Here is a 12274-nt window from a genome sequence, read left to right on the forward strand (position 1 = left end):
ACAGTCACACATCAAAGTGTATTTTTTTTAATTACAATGTGGAATTACTTAACGTTGCCTATATAATGATTTATTTCTATTCCTCAAGCGTATCAACACGTCGGTCGCCATTGTTATTTATGGTGGTCGTCCAAACCGTAACGCGAGACGACACTGGTCCGAGTTCCGGGTAGTGAGTCACGGGTTTTACTGCCGTTGCAGGACACTTTTACGGGTGAGGGTTGTGAAAACACGAGTTACGGGTTGCCTGGAACGCAGCATTAGGATTGGGATTGTTTAAAGAAATGAAAATCAACCCCCTCCTATCCAGGAGTGCCTGATCCTGTCTAAGAATACATACGGGTATTGCTCTATGTGGGTGTCACGTTGACCCTGTCGAGCTATATCGGGTGCCCTTAAAGGCTACGGTTGGGTTTTCTAATGTGTGATAAGCAGCAGCAATGGATAAAGGGAACTGAAGTCTGTGGGTTTTCAAAGGTTTTGAATAATTCAAATGCACATTTGCAAGTCCAGCACGGCTCTGCTTGGCTTTGGTGTGCTGTGTGTGTGTTTGTGTGTGGTGTGTGTGTGTGTGTGTGTGTGTTGTGTGGTGTGTGTGTGTGCGTGTGTGTGTGTTGTGTGTGGGTCATGCCTGTGGGCAACACGTCCAGTGGCTTTTTTTTTTTTTTTTTCTTTATGTCAAATTCACTCCTCCCCCACACCGCTCATTCATCCCTGTGTTTTAGGTGAAACCTGAACGCGAGCAAAGATCCCACAGAGAGAGGCTGCTGGATGACTTCGGAATGGACATAGAATAGTCATCTGCAAAATCTGTTATACTCCAGTATAAAAGAAAGAGTACTTCAATCTAGAGTAGCACGGGATTAACCCCCTTTCTGTTTGTTCTTGGGTCAATTGACCGTCACAAAACACTTTCTATAATCAGGTATGACGAAAAGTGAGCTGAAAAAGTGACAAATCCTGAAAGAAAGCTACAAAAACGAGAAAAAATATCAACGAAAAACACTTTTTTTTTTTTTTGTGTTTAAATGTGATGAAAAAGTGACCAACGAAATGAAAATGACCCCAAAAAACCCATCGGAAACATGGAAAAAGCGACAAAATATAGGAATAAATTGACCAAAAACGTCAAGAAAGTAGAGAAGAACCCCAAAATGTTGAAATTTCAACCCCCCCCCCCCACCCCCCCCACCCCCCCCCAAAAAAAAAAAAAAGTTGCAGGTCGACGGAAGACAACACAGAGTTAGCCGCCCCAATTTCCCAGGGTTTTTCCATTTTTCTGTAGGTAGAGAGTGCCTAGAACTCACTTTCTTCTCAAAAACAAGCAAAAAAATAGTCCGCGAGTACTCCGGATAAGCAGAGTACGCAACGCCGAGTCATATTTCGGAATTTCAAAGCTTTGTGGACTAGTTAAGGTTGGCTCATATTCTCCAGTGTTAAAACATAAATAAATAAAAAAAAAAAAGCATGCCAGCGCAGTCTTGCAGATGAGATTGTGCTGGCACAGTACAGTTATGATAGATAAATCCAATTAAAATACACATTAAAACTTAAGGATGCTGAAATGAATGACGGAAAAGTACCACAAAAAACATAAATAATCACATTTATTCGGTTTGCCAGGTAATCAGTTTAATGCATTCAGACAAGCGTGGCACTTGATGATCAAAATGATAAGTGTTTAGGTAAAAGGGCAGGGAACAACATGGGAATCAAGGCGATCATAATGCAGTTATTAAGGCAGTCAATAACACATGACGACGTGAATTGGAATGGCTGAAGACGACCGGGCGTGTTTACCGTTAGCCCGTGGCGGGGTGTGGGATGGAAACAGCTGAGCGATGTGCAACATAACCATTACTGTGTGAAAGATATTCACCAGCGTGCTTTAATAGTACACACTCAAAGTGTTCCTTTGTTTTTTTAAAAGTCCGCACCACCGATATTATAACCCACATAATCCCTGAGTTAACAACCCCCCACGTGCCCATAGGAGCTTACATCATGTTACAAGACCCCCCCCCCCCCCCCAGTACGGAGAGCTGAATCTCGAGCACATCAGACTTCTCATCCGCGTTGGTTTTAAAGTGAAATACAATTTGAATGTCAACATGGTCCTTGTTTTGAACGATTTCAGCGTCATTACAACTGGGTCTTTTATTCATTTCTAACCAGGGACACAGGCATGGCTGTGGACTTTTGATCCATGGTCCCGGCTTTTCGTCTTCCTGCCTTTGCTGGTGTATGCCATCACTGCCCCCTGCTGATTGGTGGAACAGTGTCAAACATTAACGGAGGACGTGTCTACGTGTCTCCTCATGCACAGGAACTACACAGACCCCGCTCTATGCCGCTACTGAAGGTCCAAGACCGCAGTTTTCACATTGCAATGCGGCTATAAATGGGTTACTTTTTTTCCATGAACACAACGTATTTTAGCTTTAAAAGCACCGCTCACTGGCAAGAGAGGGAGTTCTGAACTGCACTCCTGTGCAGCTAATATTAGGAACGGTAGGACTGAACCTTTTTTTTGTGTGTGGTTTTACAGGCGAGACTTTTCCAAATTTTGGTACACAGGTAACCGGTAACCGGCCGTGCAGATTGACAGTAAGTAGACTGGCTTTCTTCTGCTTTAAGGGCCTACGACGGCTCTGCGAGTTGGGGTTCGTGGTCTCTGATGCTGGTGGAGACCGTTGAGAATGAGAATGAAAAAAATACTAAATCTAGTGGGGAAAAACTCATCTAACAACAAGACCTCCCTTTAACCCATGCTCCTGGATCCCCGTGCATTACGTAGATAGAGCAACCCACGCAATATTTACAAGTGAACATTCCACAGTTATGGGGGGGGGGGGGGTGGAATGAATTACTTGAGGTTGACAGGATACCTACTAGCTACTACTGACTGAGCACTGCAGTTTGAATCATAACAGCTCTAGAGAGTGGATGTAAACATAACTGCTAAAGACCTAAAAGACAAATGTAAGACCACACTTGTAATGACATCGCAACTTATATATATATCTATATAATCCATCTCTCCAAAATAGCAGGGTTTCTGGCTGTAATGAGCTCTTTACAAATGCCGTACTGGACACTGATTGGGACGTTATTCTTCTGTAACTGCTACGAACTCCCTACCCTGACTTCCTGTTAGATTGCAGTGGGAATTAGGGAATGACACGCGTTGCTCCGGCTCTCCGCGCGCTGGCCCGTTGTTTTTCGGACATCTTGCGGATCATGTAGTGAGGATGCCCCGTGGGGAAGTAGGTCAGCTCCACGTCCGTGTCGAACCTCATCCGCACCTGGAAGTCTTCCCCGGTGTCGAGGCTGCGGCGGCAGAGACAGACAACATCAGCATCAGCATGACGACGGACCTGGACGCACAAATCGGGTCCCTGCTCCGTCCGACCCAACCTTGACGTCGACGATCATCCGGGCGTGAGCTGCTCGGGACGACGACGGTGTAGCGCTCCCGGCCCGGTCAGCCCAGGCCGTCGCGGGTTTCTCGCTCCAGGTACTCCAGGGGGATCACGCCCATCCCGACGAGGTTGCTGCGGTGGATCCGCTCGTAGCTCTCCGCCACAACCGCCTTAATACCTGAAAACGAAGCGGCTCATTGGTCACCAATTAAAAACACCTTCTCCGCGGGTTCTTCGGCTCGTCGCGTGACCAAAAAGGCCTCTGTGGTCTAGCGTGGTCCGAGATCTCGAAGTCTATTTCCAGATTGACACGCAATGGCTACAGTACCTCACCTGACTCTGTTAAGTGTACCTCAAGTGTGCAACCTTCTACTTTATTTTATTTTTGGGATTTTTTTCCTGCTGTCTAGCGTTTTTTGGTTGTTGTTGCTTTTTTTGTTAGGAGTTCGGGGGCTAAAAGAGGGCTCTATTCTTACTTAATGTCTGTCTTCTTTTACACTGATGTGCCTTTGATAGAAAAGTTTAGTAAAGATGTTATTTAAAAAAAAAATGCTGACAACTCATGTATCCCAAGGTCGCAGACCTAAAAATAGACTTTAAAGACCTTTGGTTTAAAATCACAGAGAATGGCAGGACTGTCATGTATATAACTGCGAAAGTTATGAACACATAATGGAAAATCATTAGGACAATAAGGCCTATAGTTATGTATTATAAAGCCTACATTTGTCATACTCCTGCAGTATTCAACACTAGTTCCTGACAAAAGTTAAACCGGAATGTAAGGGGCAGAAATGGATCGATTGAGCAACACAAAATGAATTAAGTTTACTAATTTGACATTATGAGTCGCTTGCTGTTAGCATTGGACGCAGTGTTGCTACAGGTCTATTAATTTATAATTATACTCCTTTATTGATCGGGGGTATCAAAAAACGGGAAATTACAATGTACCCTCTTTTGTTATTACACAATACACACAGGCCTGACACAACACACACCAACGCCACCGCACACACACCCACACACACACACAGCTCAGGTCCTCACATGCACTATGGGGGATGTCAGGGTGAGTGTGTGTGTGGGGGGGGGGGGGGGAGGAGGTCGTGGCCTTGCTCAGAGCACATTGGCAGAGCGGAGGTGTGAACTGCATCTCTACAGCTACCAGTCCACATCAGTACTTTGGTCCGAAGGGACTTGAACCAGCGACCCTCCGGTTTCCAACCCCTCTACGGACTGAGGAACTGAAAGAGCAATCCCCTTCCAGATTCTAGGTGTGCAACGTCTCCTGCAGCCCATCATCACGCGGACATTTATAAAATGTGTCTAAATGTATCCACATTTGTTAGAATACCATTTGAAGTTGAAAGTGCCAATTGAATTCAGCATCCCCTAAAACCTCTAAAACCACTCCAGTATTGTAGAAAAGTGATGCACGAGTGCAAAAACTGTTGTCGATCTGGCCGATTCTGCTATTCTGCTACTGCTCGACATATGAAAATTAGCATTCGTCATTTTCCGTACCTGGGGACCGTACTACACATTTTCTGAGATACACGTTGGTGTACTCAGCATTCCGGTTCACGGGGGCTCTGCGGGTGGCTACTAACTAATTGTCTAGACCAGGGGTCTTCAACAGGGGGTACTGCATGGGGGTCGCGAAAGTTTTGGTGTGATTAGACTTTTTTATATATGCCCACCCTACTCACGGCTCGCACATGTTTAAAATAAAAACATGATAATATGACCTGTGTATTATTTGAGTATGTAGCATTGAATGCACAATAACAAGGTACATTACACATGGCACTATAGGACCCGTTTACAATAATATATATATAATTGGGGGTCCCCGCTCTCATCTCGCCATCGTTTGGGGGTCCTTGGCTGGAAAACGTTGAAGACCCTGGTCTAGACTATTGTGAATTAAATGTAGGACTGGAAATTAATTCCAAAAACCTTTTAGCAAAAAGTCTCACTTACTTACTTTTTGTGTTTCTGAGTCTACAGTTCACCCACTCTCCGACCGTAATGAGTTCCTACATGCCGAGAAGAGACTTCATGCCAATGAGTTGATTATTCCTTGCAAAATATGAGTGCGTATTTCGATTCACCAGTGTGACGAGTCCTTGTTGTTGTTTTTTTAAAGTTCTTGATACAAATTGCATAAAGAGACATTTGAATATTTTGTGGTGACTACTGAGTCACTCGATACTAAGAATTTTTTTTTTTTTTTTTTTTAAGCATCGCTAGTTGGAGATGAGCCACGTCTATGCAGATCGATCACCGGCTGCTGTATGCTGGGTAAAAATTTGTGTCCCACTCTCGATGTATGCACTGGGCGACGATGACCTCACGAGATCAGGCGGCTGCAGGTTTGAGCACGCCGCGCGTTGCTTTTTTTTTTTTGTTTTTTTTTTTTTACCAACTGGAAGACCCAGGGCATGCGGGGAAACGCAGGCCCTCTGAGCCGATTGGTTCAGAATCGTCACTCAAATGATGACGTTGCGTAGACTTTTCATTAAATCTGTAACGGAGGATTTTAGATGTCAGGTCGTCTGAGCTGTTGACAAATGGTGCAATAGTGAAGTTTAGAAGTCAGGGTGAGTAAATCCGTTCAGATCACGATCTATACAGTCTGTTGAGGATTATTATTATTATTATTTATTATTTCTTATTCTTAGGGGTCAAACCAAAGCGCAGAACGTCATGTCGTTTAAGTTATTATTATTGTTTGTTTTCTGCTGCGTCGGCTTCAATTGAGCTATGTCTAGCTCCAATTATAGGAGCTGACATATGAAACTTTGGGGGAATAAGTGAAACGGTGTGCATGTGGTTGCTATAGAAATATGAACCCAATCGCCCACGGTGGCGCTGTAATTAAGGTCTCAAATGCCCTGTGTGTCCATTTCATTAACCTCAGTGCTAACTGTAGCTGGACCAGAGAGAAATGTTGACCCTCAACAGCAGAGGGCCCTTGGCCGCCCAGTCCCTGGAGCTGGCCCGAGCCGTACTCTTGCCCGCGAGACCACAGGGGACGCCGGACTGCCGATATCTCTCCTCAGCATCAAACCATCCGCTGGACAAAGGCACAGTATGCAGAGTTAGTCCTGAAAAAAAGAGCTCGTCCAGATACGCACGCGAGGACAACCCTGAGGTCTTTGACCCTCCGGTTTGTCCTCCGGGGGTCAAATGACCCGTTACATAAGAACACTTTGGGGCCTTTCCACCTTTATTTAATCAGAACTATGACCCAAGAATGTAGTAAAAAAAAGCTTAAAAACGCAGAAAGATCAGTCCAACACGCTGAAAAAGTGACCAACTAAATCAGAAAAATCGCCAAAGGGAAAAAACTTGTTAAAAGAAGTATAAAAAAAAAAAGCAATGTGAGAAAATCTGTTAAAAACAACTACAACAAACGTAATAAAAGTGACAAAAAAATTGGAAAAAAAAATCTACAAAAACGGAGAAAAATGTAGGACAAAACACTGTTCAAATTGTCCAAATTCGGCCAGAAAACACCCAAAGTTGCGGTCAATGGGCGGTAACATTGAATGAGATTTGGTAAGAGGTGTGCTGCCCGCTGACCGTTTCTCCGTGGCAGGTGGAGGGTTCCGGGCCTGCTTGTTGATGAACTGTTAAGAGGCGGATTGGCGGAACGTCCCTCTGGCCATGACATCGTGTTGCCGCGCCGCGAGCCCGTACGAGTTTGTAGTCCGGGGGCTCAAACTGTCGGAAGACAAAGAGCGTTAAGTACGGACACGGCGCCTCCTAACTGTGGATAAAGAAGGACATAAAAAAGGACACATTTAAAATAGATAGGACCATTTCCGTTCAGTGGGTTATATAAACTGAACTGAATTTAATCAGAGAAAGTAGTCTAGTCTAGTGACGGTTTGCCACTGTTCACTCCCCCCCCCCACCCCCCCCCCCCCCCCCCCCACCCCCCCCCCCCTCCCCCCCCCCCCCCCCCCCTCAACCGGCCCGTCAGAAACCACCTACCAAGAGCCTGGGTCTGTCCCAGTTTCTCCCTAAAAACCCCGCCACTGTCACGCTAATGCGTGCTCTTGGGGAAAATTACTAGAACTGTTGGGCTTTGTAAATATAGGGCGTGGTCTAGACCTAATCGTCTGTAAAGTGATTGAGATACGTTGTTATGAATTTGACATATAATAAAACTGATTGAATAAAAGTGTTGTTTTTTGAATGGAGTCTGGTGGGTTTAGCGCTAGCAACTTCAGAGCCGTTCTGTTAAAAACAGAAAGGTCTTAGAGATGTTTTAAAGGTTTCTCGAAGGGATCATGTCAAAATGTTATCAGACCATAATAATAAATAATCTGAGCTGTCAGCGGCAAAACAGCATTTTGTGAAGGTAAACCAAGCTGACAGTTGCCCTGATAACTAAACCATTGTGGCTTGTTCCCCGCTGCCGATTGCAGCGAGCTCTCTTATACTAGGACCATGTTAGAGATGGTAGTTCTCAAGTCACTTAGACACAAAGACATGGGAACATGGGGTCCAGGTTGAAAAAAAAAAAAGGTAGTTCCCTTTAAGCTCGGATGAATGTTGAAAGCGTGAGGACGCCCACCCCCTGTGGTCAGGTAGCGGCGCGCCGAGAGCTGTTCCTGGCAATGTTTCCCGGCAGGAGAATGTGGTCCGTGGTGACGGAGTCCCCGAGGTTCAGCAGCACGTATGCTCATGTTGATGGACTGGGTGGCTTCAGCTCCATGGTCTGCGTAAAGAAAAAAAACAAAACAATAAAAATGTAAATTTCACATTTATTTCCATTGTGTCAGAATAGCGTTTTCATGCCATTGCAAATTGGGTTAGTCTGACATTTAACAACACAAAATCAAAAGTGGACTTGCTCTAATCACATTATGTCCTAGCAAGTTAAGTGAAAAACAATAGTAATTTATGACCAATGCAGCCTTGGACTTAACTAATTATAGTTGTTCCATGTGTTAGGGGGATTGGTGCATATTTCTATTTACCAAACCGTCAGAAGACGGCGGGACTTGATAGTGGATCGTGGGATCCCAGTATACAGCTTGTCGAGGGAGCCACCAGAAGAGTTCCAGCGTTCGGTCACTTTCTGAACAAAACAACACCAGCAGATCAACAGATTCAAACACACTGTTGGAACGCTTGCCCATTTTTATTTCCCCACAACTAAAGGTTACCTACCTCGATCTTATCATAGACTTCTTGAACATGGACGTGATGACAAAGGTTCTCCTCACAGCCTGGATCTCCTCCCGTGTGGGCCAGATGTCCCTCAGGAAAAATGTTCTTTGCCTTCAGAGTCAACGCCTACAGAGGGACAGAGGGCGGAATAAAAAAGTTCAAAGAACCTTTGGGTAATGCATCGAGCACAGCATTTATTTGGGCTGTGAAGCTAACACCCAAAGATTTAAAATCACAAGTTTCAATCAACACCAAGGCTGACCTGATGACATCACACAAAATGCAAAGAATGAGAGCGTCAAGCTAAGCAAGTCTAGAAGCATTTCTGTAGTAAAGGGAAGACTGGAAGTTCAGAGTAGACTCATCTTCAAAGACTCCACCCATCCTGGCCATCACCTCTTCAACCTATAGACCTTTTTCACAACACACAGATTGATGTGCCATAGTAGGAAAAGCACTGGTGTATTCACATTCCACTGAGGAGAGGCCCTGGTATTGTGTATGCGGGCTCACTGAAATAGCTTAAGGTACACTTGATGGAACGGAGTCATCGTTATAAATTTCAGTTGTGCTTTTCCCATCATGAAGAGTCAAAATGTCTGCCATGAAAAAGTAATATTACCCTCGCGGTGGCACGAACACACACCTCCAGATTCAGGTACCGTTTTTACAAGCACTTTCGTCCAGTGATGCTGCTACACACTGTACATATGCAACCAGTGCAATGTGCTATATATTTTTGTACTTACAATGACAAAGTGGATGCCGATTCTAGACAGCCATCTGACTGTTTAAAAGCGCCAGTTATTGAGCTTGGAAGGAGGTACGATGCATCTCAGTAACGCAAAACCAAGTAGAAAAAAATACACTTATGATTGTGTACTGTTACAGGTTAAGTTTGTTCAATGAAGCCCAAAATGTGTCGCAGTCTAGTAATTGCTATTATCAGCTAGCGGCTAGCTGACGCTAGTGGTGACTTTACGTGGCTTGAAGTCATAACCCGCGAGCATAGAATATTAAATGAAGTGAACTCTTAACGCGACACAGTAACGTGAGCCATTTCAATCCGCTGATACGTGGTTACACCTCATTACCTCTTACCAGTGGATCTCCGTGTGACCGACATTAAGTCTATGAGATGAGTCCTCTGAGCCTGGGGATCATGGATGTTGCTTACTTTCATGGCAATCAAGTTGTGTATAAATACACTGGAGCATATAATTATCAGGTGTTATTAGAACGGCTTAGAAACACTAACAATCAAGCCTAATAATCAGGATAGAAGATAGTAAATAAGTGAAAATGCATGTAAATGGATGTGCTCAAGGGTCAAGTGTATTACACTTGTCATACCAGAATGAAGTACTTCGTCATTCATGTGATCAAATGCCCTGAAATATGAGTATATGTGAAGATAAGAGCTCAATAAAGGGAACTGATAGAGATTACCCAATAGCGTGACATATCATCATTCAGATTCATGGGCGTTGAAAAGGTGACTCTGCCAGATTATATTGATGAAATACTGAATAAAAGACAAGTATGCTAGATATTCAATCTGCAAACTCCATCTCGTTGAGATTTAATGGCATGTTAAGCTTTATATATACATGGTAAAACAAGGGTTTCATCAGATGATTAACCCTCATGTTGTCCTCGGGTCAAATGTGACCCAGTTTCCGTTTTTTTGTCCAAAGAAAATGGGCCTTCGGAATAAACGCTGGAAATGTCAACATTGAAAACAGCACCCACAACATTGAAAAAGTGCTAATGATGTCTCGTGGTCGACACAAGGGTTAAGAAACGCGACTTCAGGTCAGCAAAACAATTTCGTTTTCCACAATGAGAATAGTTCTTTGCATCATTTATTCAATACAACTCATATCATCCATACATTAGTGCTATCTGATACATCAGTTAACGTAATGCGAGGACTAACAGACGCCTCTAATTCATCATTTAATGCACGTGCAAATAATGTATGAGTGTCTCAGTCACTCCTGATTACTAGACTGGGTAAGATAAGTCGGGGGGGGGGTGACAGAGTGACACACGTGCCCTGTTGAGGTAGGTGTGCATCTCATGCGTTGACATCAGATGCATCGATACCTGACGAATCTCGGAATAATCCTGAAAATCATACAGTACAGCAAGGTTGTCCCTTTAACCCTTGTGTTGTCCTCGGGTTTTTTTTAATTTTTAATATCAGGAACTTGGCTTTCTTTCAACAATATTGCCTAAAAATAACATGGATGAATGTTATTCAGGTAAAAAAAAATGTACGATTACTTTCAGTGAATTGAATTTTGATTTTATTGAATTGTATGGCATTTAAAAAAAAAAAAGTGACAAAAAATGAGAAATGAATTGCTAGGTTTGTTGGCTATGGATAAAAAACAAAAAAAAAGTGTAGAAAAAAACAGCAGAAACATTGAAAAAAAAAGCACAAAAAGATGATGATTGATGGGAAGACAACACAAGGGTTAAGGGACTTTATGAGCAGCTTTAAAGTGCGCCATAATAAAATTAGTCAGTCCTTCCGGAAAAATGAGTTTTTTTATGATTGTTGCGGGCCAAAAAGTCTTGATTATGCGGCACGTTTTCTTAAAAAGTGCAATGGAATATGAGGGAACTTGCAAAAATTGTGGGAACCTGCAAAAATTGTGGGAAGTTGCAAAAATTGTGGGAACTTGCAAAAATTGCGGGAACCTGCAAAAATTGTGGGAACTTGCAAAAATTGCGGGAACCTGCAAAAATTGTGGGAAGTTGCAAAAATTGTGGGAACTTGCAAATTCGGACTTGCAAAAATTGGGGAAGTTGCAAAAATTGCGGGAAGTTGCAAAATTCGGAATTGCAAAAATTGTGGGAACTTGACAAAATTGCGGGAACCTACAAAAAGTTGCGGGACCAGTCAAAAATTGCGTGAACCTGCAAAAATTGTTGGACTTGCAAAAATTGTGGGAGTTGCAATGTGGAAGTTGCAAAAATGCGTGCAACTTGCAAAATTTGGGAACTTGACAAAATTGCGGGAACCTACAAAAATTGCGGGACCAGTCAAAAATTGCGGGACCAGTCAAAAATTGCGGGACCATTCAAAAATTGCGGGACCAGTCAAAAATTGCGGGAACTTGCAAAAATTGCGGGAACCTGCAAAAATTGCGGGAATTTGCAAAAATTGCGGGAATTTGCAAAAATTGCGGGAATTTGCAAAAATTGCGGTCTGCTGAAAAAGAGACTTGTTGCGTAATTATGTCCCTTCATAACGTTCCCATGGCACCAGAGGAAAATGGCTGCTCTTGTGTGACGTAAAAGCAACATTTTTCAACTTTCTGCTAAGATATACATGTGACTTTTTATGAAATTATGCAAGCATAATTATGCGCGAAAAATCGGCAATTAAGCGGCAAAACTGGGCTGTGTTTGAAAAAATGCGGCCCCCGCATAAATATGCAGATTTAGGGGCAGGGGGCGCCGTACGGGGGGGGGGGGGGGGAGAAGGGAACAATTTCAAGGGCCCATGATTGACAGGGGCCCCAAAAGATTGGTAAAAACTAATATGAAATGATTAAACTAACCCAATTCGATTTTTTGTCATAGGGCCCAAAATTCCTGGTGGTTCCTGTGATTATGAAATCGCATAATCTCATTTTTCCGGAGGGACA

At 43.5% G+C, this 12274-nt stretch overlaps 1 long non-coding RNA gene and 1 pseudogene across 1 annotated transcript; both read right to left on the bottom strand.

Annotated features, from left to right (window-relative positions):
• Nucleotides 1-3170: 3170 nt before the first annotated feature.
• Nucleotides 3171-10715, bottom strand: LOC116686610 (cytoplasmic aconitate hydratase-like; annotated as a pseudogene).
• A 457-nt stretch (nucleotides 10716-11172) lies between these two features.
• LOC116686613 (uncharacterized) lies at nucleotides 11173-11992 on the bottom strand. Its single transcript, XR_004331311.1, has 2 exons — nucleotides 11741-11992; nucleotides 11173-11359 (listed from the first exon to the last, which is right to left on the bottom strand). It is a non-coding gene; the product is annotated as an uncharacterized LOC116686613 (long non-coding RNA).
• Nucleotides 11993-12274: the final 282 nt, after the last annotated feature.

The sequence above is a fragment of the Etheostoma spectabile genome, unplaced genomic scaffold (genome assembly GCF_008692095.1).
Source record: "Etheostoma spectabile isolate EspeVRDwgs_2016 unplaced genomic scaffold, UIUC_Espe_1.0 scaffold403, whole genome shotgun sequence".
Lineage (NCBI taxonomy): Eukaryota > Metazoa > Chordata > Actinopteri > Perciformes > Percidae > Etheostoma > Etheostoma spectabile.